Consider the following 15,542-nt stretch of genomic DNA (forward strand, 5'->3'; position numbering starts at 1 on the left):
TCGCTGAACCTGTCTGGGTCTCACCACCGCCCACTCAATTCTTAACCTAGAACTCACACCTTGCATGGGATTCTCAAAGGGAAGATGTGTGTCATCCCCAAAAGACGGCAAGTCTCTTTTCACTTGGGCCCATAATGTCCCCTACGCTGACCTTGGACATTTGATTTCCCAGGGCTTTGGGGTTGACCTGTTGTCGCCTTCCTTCACACCCAGCCAGGCCCATTCCAAGTAGCATGGCCCCAGACCATCTTCCTGAGAGGTCAGGTGTATCTGTGGGAGGGTGGCTATTACCTCTTGGTTCAAAAGACCTTTTTGGAGCACCAAGTACCGGGCAGCGTTCTAGGGGTGGGGGTGGGGGGGATACCAGTGCACCAAAGAAACTTGGGAACTGCCATGCATGGAAGGCAGGGGGGAAACTGTCGCTAAGTCTTACTTGCACATTGTCTGCATTCCCTAACACATTGTGGACTGTGTGTGTACGGTGTGGGGGTAGGCGGTGGGGTGAGAACCTGAGTGGTCTTGACCGCTACTAAAATTCTGGAACATACTAGATAACTTAAAAAATACTTCCTGCAGTGGCACCTGGGTGGCTCAGTCAGTTAAGCGGTTAAGCCACCTGGTTCCGGCCCTGGTCAGGATCTCACGGACCGGGAGTACGATCCCCTCGTCTGGCTCTGCACTGAACAGCGCGGACCCTGCTTGGGCTTCTCTGCCCCTCCCCCGTTTCTCTCTCTCAAAATAAATAAACTTTACAAAGAAAGAAAGGAAGAAAAAGAGAGAAAGAAAGAAAGAAAAAGGGAGAAAGAAAGAAAGAAAGGGAGGGAGAAAGAAAGAAAAAGAAAAAGAAAGAAAGAAAGAAAGGGAGGGAGAAAGAAAGAAAGAAGAGAAAGAAAGAAGAGAGAAAAAAAGAAAGAAAGAAAAAGAAAGTAAGTAAAGAAAGAGAAAGAAAGAAAAGAAAGAAATCTACACCCTGCCGGAATGAATACATGTGGACAATCACCCCTCCTAATGCCTCATATCTGCTTTTAACCAGTCTTCAAGTGCTGAGTGCCCCTGGGGCTCGCAGCTTTGACACAGACACAAGTGTCACCCAGCTCCAATCACTTCCTGGTTGTGGGACTTTGGGCAAAATACTTCCCCTCCTCGGAGCCAATTTAGTTTCCTACACTGTGAAATGGGATTAAAGGTTTTCTAGATGGGAGGTGCTAGAGGCATCTTCCTGCTGGGCAGTACTGAGGTTTCAAAATATTGTGTTTGGCACTAATGACTACTCAAGGTGTAGCTTAATCGGGCTCAGTCATAGCAAATAGAGGGCGAGCTGCACAAAAATAAAGTCTAAGCGTGTATATTTGCTGTTTTCCAAAGAGTCACATTCCTCCAAGTGAGCTGTGGATGACCACTGCGTAAGTTACAGATCCACCACTGTCTTATGTTTGGGGCAACCCATGCGTTCACTTCTGAAATGGACAGTTTTACTTTTTGTATAATCATCAAGAACAGTCAGCGCTTCTCTGGCACTTCCGGTCAGGTGCCGATCTCCCTGACAAGCTTATTTGGTCCTAATGACCCTGCAAAGTGAGGCCTATTATTGAGACGAGGAAATGAAGGCACAGAGAGGTGAAGTGATTGGCCCAAGGTCACAAAGCAAGGACGTGGCAAAGGCAGGATGTGAGCCAGAGCCACCGGTTTGAGTCAGGGCCCTTAACCTCAGTGATCTCTTAAATACCACGAACAGTAGGCCCAAGATGCTAGAATAAATACTAAAGTTTAAAGCACAGATACGTCTCAGTCACTCATTCATTCAACGCATTTATTAAGCCGCTTCTGTATGCATGGAGCTTTTTGGGGCACTGGGAAGACAGAGAGAGGTCCCCCTGGTCTGTGCATCCCGGAGAGGCAGGCAGGTCCGGGCCATCTGGGTCCCCGCTGGGCCCCCAGCACGGAGCAGGACATAACAGCAGGCGCCCACCCTAGCGTTCCCGACACGAACGCGGGAATCTAAGTGTCCCACCCGCAAGGCGTTCCTGGGCTGGTGGGGCGGAAACCGACCCAACACCACCGAGGCGTTCTGGGGCTTCTGGGAATCCCATCAGCGCGGCCCGAGAGGCCTCGAGGTGGCTCTGAAGTTGGATCCCGCGTCCCTGGCGCCCTCCCCGGGGCCGTCGCATGTGAGCAAAGACCGACTGAGGTGAGCGATCAAGCCACGCCCGGGGTCCCGGCCAGTCGCCCCCAACCCCGCGCCGCCTTTCACCCTATTCGTTCCCGCTCCCGGCTCCTTCGCGGTTCCACTGGCGAGGTGCCCCCTCTTTTCCATCCTCTACTCCCGCTACCTTTTCGAGCCTTCGGCGCTCGCCCTGGGCGCCTCCTCTCGCCCGGCGACTGCCCCCGCGTCGGGCGCGCGCCCGGGGCCCCTTCCCCAGCCGGCAGGGCGCCCGGGGTCTGGGAGCGCGAACCCCTTTAGCCTTTCCCCGCAGCCCGGAGCACGGCTCGAGGAAGTCGGCCGACTCCACCAGAACCTGGCAAGGCGCGACCCCAAACCCCCGGGACTGGGGCTGGGGAGGGGGCGGCGCCGGCGCGGGAGGCACCCTCCCGGGGCGCCCGCGGCCTCCCATTCGCTCGCGGGCCCGCCGCTCGGCGTCCGGAGCCGGAGCTGGTGCGCGGAGCGCGGGGCGGGGCCTCCCCCAAGCCCGTCCCCCGGCGAGGGCGGAGGGAGGAGGAGGAGGAGGAGGAGGAGGAGGAGGAAGGGGGGGGCGGACACAAAACCTGCAAGGTTTTTTTTTTTTTTTCTTTTGCATTTAATTAAAAAAATTTTTTTTCTTTTTTTTTTTTCTTTTTTTTTTTTTCTTTTTTTTTTTTTTTTTTTTTTTTGCAAACCCGAGGGGTCCTCCCCGGAGCGCGCGCGGGTCCGGGGCGCCCGGGCCGCGGCGCGGGGCGGCGGCAGGGGCCTGGCGGAGGCTGCCGGGCGGCCGCCATGCGATCAGGCAGTGCGCTGACCGGCCCGGCCGGTCGGCCCCTTCTGGGTCCTCCCTTTGCAGCCCGTGCGGGGCCGTCTCGGAGACCCCGCGCCGACGGCTGCTCAAACATCAGGGTGAGTTTCTCACAATGTAGCAATTTCTCTTTAAATCTCTTAACTCTCTCTACCTGCGAGTCGGGGCTGTGACAGGGCGCAAAAGCGAGGGGGGAGTGGGGGTTGGCGGCGAGGGTGTGTGTGGGGGGAGCCGGAGCCGGGGCCGAACCCACCCCCCCCGACACTCACACACTCAGCCCCCCAACCGGGGCGCAGCGCCCGCTGCCTCTTTTTTTGCTCGGCGCCCACCACCCCCGGCAGCCCCCCCATCCCCCGCGTCTCTCCCACCATCACCGCCGCCCCGATCCTGCGGGGACCCCCCCCCGCTGCTCCCCTGCCCAAACCCGGCGCCCGGTGCCTCCCCGGCCCTCCCGCCGGCTGCCGGGGATACAATGGAGCGGCGGAAAAACGAGACCTAACGTTCCACGGGGGGAGGGGCGGGGAGACCCCCTCCCCCGGCCCGGGCCCCCCCCTTCCCCTCACCCCGCTCCCCGCCTTTCAGAGAAGAAGAGGGCAATGGGGCAGTGGATGGTGATCGCCTGGCCGGAGGTGGCGAGCCTTCATCTCCCCCTCTCGCCCGTCCCCTGCGCCCCCTCCCCAAATCCCGGTCGGGGGTGCGGGGGAGAAACGGGGCATCCGGCAGCCTGGGGAGGGATGGATGCGGAAGGAGGCCATTGGGTCTCCCCCTCCCCACCGCCCCTAAACAATGAAAGGAGTTGACTTGGTCCCCCACCCCTCCAGCGATGAAGGGAGTTGACCCCCTCCCCCGCTAGCTGGCTCGTCCCGGAGGGGGCCGTTGCGGGGAGGGGGAGGGGAGGGAAGGGAGCCTTACCCCTGTCACCTCCCGAGATTCGGGGCGGCCCCCCATCTCCACCCCCTCGGCCTGGGAATGGGAGGCACCAGGCCCAGCCCGGGCACCGCGCTCGGGTGGTGACCTTTAGACAAAGGCAACCCTTTCCCTGGGGTGAGCCCGGACGAGCCGGGCCCGCGGCCTCCCCGGGCCCCTGCGGAGGGCGGCCAGGCCGCGGGCACCCGGAGGGAGGGATGGAGGAGGAGGGAGGAGGGAGGAGGGATGGAGCCATCTGGTTTTCCCATCCCTAGCTGCCCCTCGGCTGCTTCCCCGGCTCCTGTCACGGGCGGCCGCGGGGAGACAAGGGACCGGGGGGCTGCCCAGGCCTTGGGCCGCGGCCAGCGGAGAAGCGGGCGAGGAGCCGCGCCGGGGCTCCTGCTCGGGCTCCGGCTGGGGGCTCGGGACTCGGGGGCCAGCGGTGATCGGAAGGTACCGTGGCTCCTTCCTCTCCGCGCCCCTTTGTTTTGCTTTGTGGTTCTGAGCTGCTGAACTTCCTGGGAGGTGGGGTCAGAGGCCGCCGTGTCAGCTCTCCCCGGGAGGCCGGGGTGACAGGTCCCAGCCCTCTGGCGTTGCCAGACCGTGGGCTGCTGTCGTGCCCAGCCTCAGGTCCGGACCGTCAGCCCCTTTTGTCACACGGCCCTCCGATAGAATAATAACCATCTGGGGACGCGCGCGGAGTGTTTCCGTTTCTCTCACACCTCCTTTCTGCCGGCGCCTTTTGGGGGGCGGGGGGGGGGGGGACAGTGTGATCGCTCTCTCTGTGTGCTTTCACCCGAGGTGGGGGGGGGGCGGGTAAAGGGCTCAGTCTGACCTGTGGGGTGGTGGGAGAACAGGGGAATTGGACAGTTTGGGAATCCTTCCCTTGCGCTGACGTCTGGTGGGACTCAAGGGGGGTTATGTTTACTTACCCCACCCTCCCTGATGACTCCCCCCCCTCCCCCCCAGAACCCAGAAATAACATCTCTCTACCCAGGGAGCATTATGGATTGCCTTCTGCTACACCCTGGCCACCACCCCTGGAGGATTAGTGACAGTTAGCATTCCCATTTTGCAGCCGGGCTAATGGAGGCTCAGAGAGAGGTTATGTGACTTGCCCGGGGTCACAAAGCCCCCCCCCCCCCCCCCCCCCCCCCCCCCCGTGGGCAACCATTCCCGGCTCCTCCCACTTCCCCACTCAGCTCAAGACTGTTAAGTTCTCCTGTACCCCTCTTTGGCACTTTGTCATGTTGATTCCAGTTGACCTGGGTCTCGTCTATAATAATACTTGGAAGGAGCTGTTGTGTCATCTTCCCCCCGCCCCCATGCCGGTTTTGGGAAGGGGTAAAGACATCTGGAAGCGAGGCTGGGAGCGGAATCATCTCAGCTGTGGCTGGAGCACAGCGTTTGCCTATAAGAGCTGAGTTGGAGGTGCGTGGGCTGGGAAGGGGGACCGCAGGCCGGCCTGGTCGGGGGGCCTGGGGGGCACCTGGGAGCTGGCCCCATGGTCCTCCTCCTCCTCCTCCTCCTCCTCCTCTTCCTCCTGAGCTGGGACTTGGCCCAGCTTTCTGCGACTCAGCCCTGCTAGGAGGGCAGCCGAGCTTTCGGGGACCTTCGTGGTCCCTCTGGCCGGCCACCCTTCAAGGCACCCTGACGCATCTGACAGGGAACCTTTCTCCCCTTGGCCGGTGTCAGACTCCCTGTCCCCACTCTGTGGGCTTAGGCAGGTCATTTAAGGCCCTAGTCCTCAGTTTCCTCATCTGCAGGTGGCCATAATTATAGTTCCCTTAACTGACCTTGAGGTGGGTGAAAGTCGTATCTAAACGTGTTATTGTGTTTGTCATTCATCGGACTGGATGTGGCGTGCCAATTCCCCAGCGCTGGGGAGGGATGTTGAGTGCTGGACATTGAAGGGAGTACTAAAAGGCCTGGGGGACGTCCCCACGGTGGGTGGGCAAGGGCCAACTGTGAATCAGTGACTCCCCCCCCCCCCCAGCCCGCTGTCTGAACTGGGGCCCTTCCCCTTTGGCACTTACTGGTGCCGATTCAACATTTGGGGGCGGTGGACTGAGGGAGAGGGACTGGGAGGGTCCAGCTCGCCCAGCGAAGAGGGTAATACGGGTGATCTTCCCATTTTACAGATGAGAAAACTGAGCCCAGGGAAAAGCCTGGTCTCTGGCTGTGAGGGGACCCCAAGCCCAGACTGCAGGGGGTAGGAGTGAGTGGGAGAGGGGCTCCGTGTGTGTTTTGCGCAAAAGACACTGTGTTTTGCCCCTGATCTACTGTCCTGACCTTGATGTGTAAAGATCTTCCTTCCTGAGAGCATAGGCCTAAGTCATAATAATTCCTTTCGGGGGGCAGGAGGAGACGGACTGTGGGGAACCCATAGGTCTCTCAAGCCTGAGTGTTTCCTGAAAATAGGAACTGATTTTTTTTTTTTTTTTTTTTTTTTTTGAGCGGAGAAGCATGAGTAAGGCCCAAAGGGACAGGCCTGTGCTCCGCCCCCCTCCCTGCTGACTTCCTTCCCAGAGGCCTCTGGGGCCTTCCCCAGCCTTCCCTCGGGTGGGGGGTCTTCTCCCCCACCCTAGAGTTATGGAAGGGGGTCAGTGCCAAGCCCTGGGGCCTGGTGGGAGGGCCCTGGGATGGGGGGTGGGGTTCCCCAGGTTCCTGGGGGCTGCCTTTTAGCCCCGGGGCTAGCCACCAATGGGGTTCCAGCCAGCCCTCCCAGCTCTCCCCTGTGGCTGTCTTGACTCCTGGTCTCAAGAATGCAGAGGGCTGCTGGGGGGGGGGGGGGGGGCAGTTAATTGGAAACAGGAAAACATGACATTCCTTTCCAGCGGGCCTGGGCTTGGAAAGCAGTGAGGGTCTGCCTTTTTCCCTGTCCCGCCCCGCCGGGGAGAGGGGTGGGGGGCACAGTTATGTTGCTCTGGTCTCCTTTGGGTCTTCCCCTACCGGGCACCCTCTCAATGGAAACAAGTTACCTGACCTCCATCTGTGACCTAAACCTCTCCCCCCGCCCCCACCGCCTCCCCATCAGAATGATTTGCTCCCCACTTACTCCCACAGCCTGTCTGAGGATTGTCCCCCGGAGTTGGCTCCCTGGAGTAGGATGCTTCACTCCACAGGCGCATGGGAAATGTCTGGTTGAACTGTCCCCAAGGATTCCCTCCTCATTCCTTCTGAATCCTCCCCTGCCTGGGGGGGTACCACCGTTAAGAGTTTTGTCCCCATTGACTGGAAGCCTTTGTGTCTCTCCTCGGTGACACGCAGGATCCCCCGACGACGGAGAGTTTTCTGAGACATTTCTAGCCTGGTGGCATTTGGCTTCATGGAAGAGGCTGTGTGTTGCTGGTGGCTTGGGATCCGTCCGGCCGGAGAGAGTGCTTTTGTTGCTTTAATTATTCCCAGTGACACTTCCTGAGGGCCTACTGTGTGCCAGGGATCCGGTCCAGGAGGAGGCTGGAGGCAAGCGGGGTCCCCAGGGCTGGGCTCGCTGCGTGCGATGTGAGTAATTCCGACTGGGTGGTCTGTGAAGGCTCCAAGGAGGAAGCGACTGCCTTTCTTTCTGTCTTTTTTATTTTATTGTTTTCCTCAGTGCTACATGCACACGGGGGCAAGTTCAGAATTACCAAACGTCGTAAGTCTTTCTCTCCTCCCTCCCCAGCACCCTTAGTCCCTCGCTCCCCGATCCTGATGTTCCGTGCACGCGCGTTTCTTATCCGTGTGGGCGCGTCTTTGAAGATATTGATTTCTACCTGCCGTCCCGTTGACCTGCACGGTGCTTCATTTCCCTGGGGGACTCTTCCTGCGCGGGAGAGGGAGGGTTCCCTCCGTCTTTTTCTGGGCCCAGTGGTGTTGTGTGGTGTGGGTGAACCCTCGTTTCCTTGACACGGGTGTGGGAGCGGTTTTCAGCTTATAGGGCTGGACAGCACGTGTCCTCCTCACCTCTTCCCGGCAACTGGGTCCGGCTGTGGGGTAAACTTCTGGAAGCGGGATCGCTGGACCAGGAGTCTGCTGTTTGTCACTTAGGGGCTCCCCGGAAGTACCGTGGCGGCTGCCCTTGGAAGAAGTCGTTCCTTCCTGTCCCGTGCAGTTCATCCAACCAGCCTGCTCTGGTGTCTTTGCCTCTTGTGGCCTCCTTGCGTCTTCCTGTCTGCCCGTGGCCTGCGGACCGTGCTTGCCCCCTGGTGTGGAGGTCAAGAGCATGGGCTCTAGAAGCCAGTCTGTTGGCCGGAGTCCTGGCTCCACACCTCTTGCTGGTTGAATGGCTGTAGACCGGGAGCTCGCTGGTTCTGGGCCTCTGTTTTCCCCTCTGCTAAATGGGTTCATCTCAGTCTCAACTTGGGGAGGGTTGTTGTGAGGGCCTACCCTGTACAGGAAGCCTCGTCGGTCCTTGGCGATGTTATCTGCCCTTTTTGGCAGTTTTTTTTTTTTTTTTTCCTGGGGCCGGGACTAGCCAGATTCTTGGCTGTGAGCCCCCTGATTGGCAGGCACGGGGCGGGGGGGGGGGGGGGGGTGCCTTCTTTTCCACTTGATGATAGTGTGACCCGGGCCAAATGATCCCTTTTTCTGGGTCTCGGTTTCCTTATCTGTAAGGTGGGACCCCGATGGCCCCCTCGTAGGGACGGCTGGGAGGGCTAAATGAGGCAGCGCCCTCCCGCACCGGGCGTCCCGGAGGCTTTCAGGAACCAGCCCCTGATGTGGCTGTTACTTCCACTGTCACCGCTGCTCTGCCGTGGGGCCCTTGCTGACTTCTGCACTCTGAAAGGTCGTCCTTGTCTTCCCCAAAGGCACATGGGGAACAATGTTGGCATTCTGAGCCGCGTCGGCAGCAGGGGGCGCATGGCAGGGCCGCTCTGGCATGAGGCCCGGCGGCGTCGACCCCGGGAGCGGGCCGGGCTTCCGCGCCCTGTGCCTCAGTTTCCCCAACGGAAAGGCTGGGAACGACAGGAGAGCCGCCCGCGGCCTGCTCCTGGGTGTCCGATGCTGAACACAACGCGGGACGCCTGGCGAGTGCTCAGAAAGTGTTAGAGGTGGGGCCTCTGGCGGAGCGTGCGACTCTTGATCTCGGGGCCGTGAGTTCAAGCCCCACACTGGGCACGGAGCCTACTTAAAAAAAATGTTAGTGGCTGTGACGGTGACGGTGATGAACAGTGGTAGTGTGCCCCGGGAGGCTCAATCGGTTGAGTGTCCGACTCCTGATTTCGGCTCAGGTCATGATCCCCGGGTGGTGGGATTTGAGCCCCGTGTTGGGCTCTGAGCTGCGTGTGGAGCCTTCTTAAGATTCTCTCCCTGTCCCCCTCGCTTTGCCCCTCTTCCTCACTCGCGATCTCTCTCTAAAATTAAAAACAACAACAACAACAAAAGTAGCAAAGTCTCCCATGAGATTGGATACCCAAGTCCATACTGCTTCTGCCCCCAAATCCTGGGCAATCAACTTTGGCATTTTATGATTTTATTTTATTTTTTTAATATTGATTTATTTTGAGAGAGAGAGAAAGAGAGAGAGCGCGTGCGCTGGGGAAGATCAGAGAGTGACGGGGACAGAGGATCCGAAGGGGGCTCTGTGATGAACTCACGAGATCATGAGATCATGACCTGAGCCAAAGTCGAATGCTTAACCGACTGAGCACCCCCCCCGTCCCCCCATGTGCCCCAACGTTGCCATTTTATAAAATTTTTTTTTTAACGTTTATTTATTTTTGAGACAGAGCATGAATGGGGGAGGGGCAGAGAGAGAGGGAGACACAGAATCCGAAGCAGGCTCCAGGCTCTGAGCCATCAGCCCAGAGCCTGACGCGGGGCTCGAACTCATGAGCCGTGACATCATGACCTGAGCCAAAGTCGGACGCTTAACCGACTGAGCCACCCAGGCGCCCCTAACGTTGCCATTTTATTTTATTTATTTATTTAAAAAAATTTTTTTTTCAACGTTTTTTATTTATTTTTGGGACAGAGAGAGACAGAGCATGAACGGGGGAGGGGCAGAGAGAGAGAGAGACACAGAATCGGAAGCAGGCTCCAGGCTCTGAGCCATCAGCCCAGAGCCCGACGCGGGGCTCGAACTCACGGACCGCGAGATCGTGACCTGGCTGAAGTCGGACGCTTAACCGACTGCGCCACCCAGGCGCCCCAAACGTTGCCATTTTAAATGGAAGGTCCTAGGCGGTCAAATACTGTTTGGGCCTCAGTTTCCTCATCTGCAACAGAACTTCGTGGGGTCTTTTGTGAGGCTTGAGTGAGTGAAATTGCGGAAAGGTTTTAAGACTGGTCCTGGCTTGAAGGCGTGCACAGCGAAGGTTCACTTGGCTTATTATTATGATTTAAAAAAAGTTTTCTTTAATGTTTATTTATTTGTGAGAGAAACAGAGACAGAGCGTGAGCAGGGGAGGGGCAGAGAGAGAGAGAGGGAGACACAGAATCCGAAGGAGGCTCCGGGCTCCGAGCTGTCCGCACGGAGCCCGACGCGGGGCTGGAACCCACGAACCGTGAGATCATGACCTGAGCCCGAGCTGGGCGACTGAGCCACCCAGGCGCCCCTATCATGGGGATTTTAAAGCATCCGCCCAGAGTGGAGAGAATATCGTACTGGACCCCCGTGTACCCGTCACCCCTCAACAGATCTCGGCCCCTCTCTTTTCTGTCTGTTAGCCCACCCCCCTCCTCTGCACTTTTTGCTTTCTCTTTCGCTGGATCAGTTTAAGCAAATTCCAGACGTTGTATCATTTCAAGGATATCACTACTGTTACTAACGGGTATGAGCATCTCTGGGGTCCAGAATCTGTTTCGCCACCTGCAGGATCTGTCCTGTTCTGTGAGAGACGAGCCGTGAAGCCCATTGCACAGATTGGGGAAACTGAGGCGGCAGGGAGTAGGCTTTGGCCGGGTTGGCTTTTCTCTGGTTTCCCTTCTTTGGGACTTCGGTGAGGTCCCTGTCTTGGCCTCCCCAGGCCCTGGACCCCGGGGGCTGTTTCCGGTTATACAGGCTTGGGATTTACACAGGTGTGGGCCTAGGGTCTGCTGTTCTGTGCGGAAACTGTTGCCGTAAAGGGCGAGTCGGAGAAGTTGAACCAGTTGGCGGGGGGGGGGGGGGGGCGATGGACAGGATGACCCCAGAGGTGAGGGTAACTGGGTGGCTATGTGGGTTTGCATCCTCTCGTTGCCCCTGCTAACCTTTTTTTTTTCTTTTTGATGTGTATTCATTTTTGAGAGAGAGAGAGGAGAGAGCGAGCGAGCGAGTGCCTGCTCATACACGCGCACCAATAGGGGAGGGCCAGAGAGAGGGGGACAGAAGACCTGAAGCAGACTCTGCGCCGACAGCGCAGAGCCCCGTGTGGGGCCCGAACTCACGAACCATGAGATCGTGACCCGAGCCGAAGTCGGACCCTTCCCCGACTGAGCCACCCAGGCGCCCCAGCCCCTTCCAACCTTGTGACCTGGGGGCAGGTTACTTCCCCTCCGTAATCCCAGGCTGGGGGAGCAGGGGCGCAGCGTTAATAAGACATGCTTCTTCCGAGAGCCTCTGCATCAGTTCTGTGAGTGCTGCGCGGAAGAGTGTCTTACAAGTGCCTGGCTCAGCATAAGCGCTCCGCGGAAGGCGGCGGTCGTTGTTACTGTTGCATTGTTAGTGTTTCTGTGTGTAGTCGGAGAGGGGTGGCACCCAAAGCTCTTTCTAGGGTTAGAGGGTCAGAGGAAGGGTCCCTGGAGCCCCCAGCCAGGCTCAGCTGCCTCTGTCTCCTCCTCTTGCCCACTCCGTACTTGGAGGGGCTGGAGGGGACGGCTGCTGACTTCTCGGTGACCGCCCCCTTCCCAGCCTATGTCCCCCGTGCCCCGGCTGGCAGCCTGGGAAGCAGGGTGAGAGGAGGGGAGGGTCTGTCTGCGGCTGCCGGATCCTCATGAATGACCCTTGGGGCCCTGCAGGGAGCCCTTCCTAGTGCTTTGCGACCTGGAGGCAAAGGGTGGCCCAGCTCCCCCAGGACGCCTGCAGCTCCTGTCCAGAGTATGCGTGCTGCCTCTTACCCACCGTGGTGCTGGCAGGCAGATACCCACAGCTCCTGGCGGTTGTGATGTTTCACTGGACCGAAACGTCCTTCCGGTCTTCCGTAGGCCCTCACCCATTCTCGAAAAATAACCCCCCGACCCAGGCTGGGTGACGGGTGTGCTCAACCCTCTTACCCTCTCCTGCCAGGCTCTCACCACACCGCCCTTACTCCCCCCCAGAATGTGCCCAGCGACCTGCCTCCCCACCCACGACACAACGCAGAGAGGGTCAGTGTGCCTCTTGATGAGGTCTTTGGCACACGTGACCACCTGGGTCGCCCCGTCAAGATCCAGAATGTTCTCATGACTAGGCAGAAAGTTCCCTCGTCCCCCTTCCCCGTGAACACCTGCTGGTCCTCGTCGGTTGAGGTCGAGCCGTGTTGCCTCTTCTCGAGTTTTACAGACGAGATGTGGTCCTGGGGGTCGAACACCTCTGGCTTTGAGATTCAGCTGTGTGGTGCTATCAGGGAGGCCTTTCTCTGTCTCCCCGAGCAGGAGTCCATGGGAAGGTTTTACCTCCTTTCTGTCAGCGGAGACGGACCCCTTCGCCCGTGAAGTCCTCGCCTCCTAACACCCCTCCCCTGGGCCCCCAGTGCCCTAGTCTAAGGACACCCCCCAGCGCACTGGCTGACCCCACGTCGTCGCCCCTTTGGCATGTATCAGGTCTCCTGTGAGCCCTTCTTGAGGCCTGGCTTTATCACTAGACTCTAAACCGCAGAAGGAGAGAGACAATGGCTCCATGTTTTCCTGGCACACCGTTGAGCCCTGATGTTTGTTGACTGGCCGGATGAACGATGGGCATATCCCAGGGGGGGGAGCAAGGGGGGGTCCAGAGCCCATGTTTGAAATCCCTGTGCTGGTTCACAAACGGCGACCCACCTGCTTCCAGATCACCAGAAGTGTTTGTGAAAAATGCCATTCCCGGGGCGCCTGGGTGGCTCCGTCGGTTAAGCGCCAACCTCGGCTCAGCTCGTGATCTTGCGGTTCGTGGGCTCGAGCCCCGCATCAGACCCTGTGCTGACAGATCAGAGCCTGGAGCCTGCTTCATACACATAGAGTTATGTCTCCTGCTCCCTCTGCCACTCCCCCACTCACGCTCTGTGTGTGTGTGTGTGTGTCTTTCTCTCTCAAAAGTAAATAAACATTAAATTTTTTTTTTTACAAATGCCACTCCCAGGGTCCCAGCCCCGAGCAGTTGGTTTGCTCGGGAGACCCACCTCAGAGTTGTGGGGCCCAGCCTGCAGGCCCTCACCCACGACAGGGAGCCATGGGTCTTCCAGCCACGCTTGACCCTCATTCCATGAACATGGTCTATCCTGCCCTTGCTGCCTCCCCAGTACCCAGTCTGCTGGTCCCGCATGCTCTCCAGAGGGAGTGAATCCGGGCCTGTGGGCCAAGTCAGGACGCTGGCCGGGCCTTTGCCCCTTCCATGGCCCTGTTTTTTGCATGTAGACCTTTCGGAAGCAGGGGGTGGCATCTCCCTTTGTCACGGGGGCACACTGAGCTGACTTCTGGGCCTAAAGAGCCCCTCCCCGCCGGCCAGACTCTAGCAGAATTGGAGGTTTCATTTAACCCAGTTCATGATATAAGTCTGTTTTAAAATAAACGTTTAGGGGCGCCTGGGTGGCTCAGTCGGTTGAGCGTCTGACTTCAGCTCAGGTCACGATCTCGTGGTCCGTGAGTTCGAGCCCCGCGTCGGGCTCTGTGCTGACAGCTCAGAGCCTGGAGCCTGTTTCAGATTCTGTGTCTCCCTCTCTCTGACCCTCCCCTGTTCGTGCTCTGTCTCTCCCTGTCTCAAAAATAAATAAAACGTTAAAAAAAATTAAAAAAATAAAATAAAATAAATGAGTAGGAAAATAAAAATACGTATACATGCACGTATGACCATATATATTATGTGGTCATTTAATTTTAAAGTTAATATAATAGAAATAGAACAAGCGTTTATGTTATATATAAACATACATAATACATATTTGTATATGGATATAAAATTCTTGCCCCCCCACCCCCCACTCCCCAGGCAACCTCCTCATGTATTTCCCGCAGATCTTTTTTTTTTTTTTTTTTTAATGTTTATTTACTTTTGAGAGAGACAGAGACAGTGGGTTAGGGGCAGAGAGAGAGGGAGACACAGAATCAGAAGCAGGCTCCAGGCTCTGAGCTGTCAGCACAGAGCCCGACCGTGGGGCTCGAACCCACGAACCGTGAGATCGCGACCTGAGCCGAAGTCAGACGCTTAAGGGACGGAGCCACCCAGGCGCCTTTCCTGAGGATCTTGTGTGCTCTCCTGTGCCCTGGCAAACTGCTTTGGGTGGTGGGTTTTTACTTCGTGCAGGGGATCCTGATGTATTTCTCCTCGTGTTTCTTTTTCGCCCAGCTCCCTGCGTTCGGGTGCCCCTCTCATGTCGCTATTTGTCCATCAGTTCTGTTGCTTCTCCTGCTGCGGTGCGTTCCATCCGGGGCAGTCGTAGTAGTTTTTAAGAAAAAACAAAAACAAAAAAGAAAACCCAGGGCCAGACCCCCAAGTGGTCACCACCTTCCTCTCCCAGGAGTGAAGTGACTTGTGCAAGGTCACCAAGCTCGCTGCTGGCCGAGCAGAGGTCTGAATCCAGGTACATCCCACTGGTTAATTCAAACCCACGCAGTGGGCCTCCTGTGCACCCGGCCTCAGAGCTCTGCCCTCCGGGACAGGCGAGGGAAGGAAGCCAGAAACACACTCATCCTCCCTGCCTGGTGAGATCCTTATCTCGGGGGTACCCGCTGAGCTGGTGGAGGTCTGGAGGAGGTATTGCCTCTGGAGTCTGTTGGGGCGTCAGGCCAGGCTTCCCGGGGGAGGGGGTTTCTGGGGGCAGACTTTGGGCTCAAGGCCATTCCCGGCAGAGAAGGCACAGTGGTTGGTACGTGTGTGGATGTGTTGTGCCAGGGTCATCGGCCTGAGCAACTGGGTATGTGCCGGTCCCCTCTCGAGACGGGTAGGGCGTCCTTCGGGGACGGTGGATGGATGCCAAGGGGAGAGAGATGTAGGGTGAGTGGCTGAACTGTCGGGGTCACAAGTGACACTCAGCGGTAACTGACACCGAGCGCTCAGCCCCAGGGGTGAGGACAGTTCCCCAGGGACAGGACAGGCCCCGACATCAGGCATGGTCAGCATCTCAGGAGCAAAGGGAGGGAGTTTCCAGAAAGGTCTTAGCTTCAATGGACTTGAAGGGGGACTTGGCGGGTTTGATGGGTAGGTAGGGCTGGGAGCCCCACTGGAATGTGTGAGGTGGCATCATGGAAGGAAGGAAGGAAGGAAGGAAGGAAGGAAGGAAGGAAGGAAGGAAGGAAGGAAGGGAGGGAGGGAGGGAGGGAGGGGGAGAGAAGGAAGACAGCTCTTGGCAGCCAGAGGTTAAAAAAAATAATAAGGTCTTACTACACTCTTTGGCTCCCTAGTGCCTGCCTACAGGTAGGTCTGCCGTCACCTCCTCCGACAAAACCCGACCGTCCCTGACCTTTCGCCTTGCCTTCTCTGTTCCTGCCTCCCCACCTTTACCCTACAGCTCCTTCCTGTCTCCGGCAGGCCTCCGCTTGAATACCCCCTCCTCCAGGAAGCCTTCCCCGACAACC

At 57.9% G+C, this 15,542-nt stretch overlaps 1 protein-coding gene across 1 annotated transcript in view; it reads left to right on the top strand.

The window, feature by feature from the left end:
- Positions 1 to 2,879: 2,879 nt before the first annotated feature.
- Positions 2,880 to 15,542, top strand: part of BICRA (BRD4 interacting chromatin remodeling complex associated protein) — an 81,220-nt gene continuing 68,557 nt past the window's right edge. Inside the window, 1 exon segment of the mRNA XM_086690239.1 lies at positions 2,880 to 3,088. The gene's annotated coding sequence lies outside the window, so the exon portion shown is untranslated.

The sequence above is a fragment of the Puma concolor genome, chromosome E2 (genome assembly GCF_028749965.1).
Source record: "Puma concolor isolate L17-30 chromosome E2, mPumCon1.1.hap2, whole genome shotgun sequence".
NCBI lineage: Eukaryota > Metazoa > Chordata > Mammalia > Carnivora > Felidae > Puma > Puma concolor.